Raw genomic sequence first — 1214 nt, 5'->3', positions numbered from 1 at the left:
GGCTGTGGTTGTAAGCTTGAACCTATGGTCCGAACACGTAGCCCCACGTGCCTTGTGATAGAGTTCGGGTGCATGTAGTTAAGTGAGGTTGAAACTCACAAGAATGCTGTAAACAACTTGATCATGCCCCTACTTTGCCTCGTGGCACCTGCTATAAAATAAAGACACAGCTTGTGGGCGCCGGCACTGTCTCCTCATCAGGGAGCAGCGTTCCACCAAGACCCAGCTTTCATTCTCTTGTCTTTGTTTTCTCAATCCTTTCACCCCCTCACTCAGGGTCACTGAACCAGGCTGAGCTGGCATGGCACATAAGGCGCCCTGGGGCTGAATATGCCATGGCCGTGCCTGCTCCCTACAGCCGGCCAGGCCTAGGGACCCTACCCGTGCATGAATTTCATGCATTGGGCCTCTAGTATGCATATAAATTCACCTATTACTCTCCCCTTGCTCCCCCCCGCCCCTCCACTTCCCTCTGAAATGTGCAAAAGGTGTGAAAGTAGGGAAGCCACAAGAGATAGTACAGTAACGTGACTTAATAGCAATTGCACTGTCACCAACCTTAGGCCCAAAGGGGTAAAAGTGGAGTGCATGGGGACCACAATCTAGAATGAGAGTCAAATAGAGTAGCCCTTCTTGAGGGAATCAGGGACTTCCAGTTGAAGACACAGCCAGCTAGAGTAGATCATCAAAGAGGAAGCCACAGGAATAAATATTCTAATCAATCTCTCTCTCCCCCCGCTCTCTCTCTCTCCGCCCCCATTTCTGTCTGTGTCTCCTCTTCTCTTCTCTCCTCTCTCTTCTCTCTTCTGTCTCCTCTCCTCTCCAGGTTCTCCCAACTAGAGAACAACTCAATTGAAAGCCAAAGGGACCATTCATAAACCCATTGATGTTGTTCATACAGGTGAGTTTCTCTGAACAGAAAACACAGAAGAGGGTAGAGAGTAGTTCCAAGGGACAAATGGAAAATATCCAACACAATAAGAACACACACAAAAATGAAGAAACAATAGGCATAATCCTATTATGTACTCAGAAGAAGCTTCTAAAAGAGTTGAAAATAATTGCCTTTCTGAACTAACAATTGGAAATAGGAAAACACTGTTGGGAACTGCTTTTTTATGTTATATGCTTTGGAGAACTATTTGACTTTTATTTATTTATTTTTAATATATTTTTATTGATTTCAGAGAGGAAGGGAGAGGGAGAGAGAGATA

General features: G+C 45.3%; 1 protein-coding gene across 1 annotated transcript in view; it reads left to right on the top strand.

Annotated features, from left to right (window-relative positions):
- TRMT12 (tRNA methyltransferase 12 homolog (S. cerevisiae)) overlaps positions 1-1214 on the top strand; it is a 35602-nt gene that overhangs the window by 6696 nt on the left and 27692 nt on the right. Inside the window, exon 2 of the mRNA XM_014548066.1 lies at positions 827-901. The gene's annotated coding sequence lies outside the window, so the exon portion shown is untranslated. The remainder of the gene's footprint in view (positions 1-826; positions 902-1214) is intronic.

The sequence above is a fragment of the Myotis brandtii genome, unplaced genomic scaffold (genome assembly GCF_000412655.1).
Source record: "Myotis brandtii unplaced genomic scaffold, ASM41265v1 scaffold494, whole genome shotgun sequence".
NCBI lineage: Eukaryota > Metazoa > Chordata > Mammalia > Chiroptera > Vespertilionidae > Myotis > Myotis brandtii.
The sequence above is the reverse complement of the archived record's forward strand: the minus strand, read 5'-3'. Positions and strand labels throughout refer to the sequence as shown.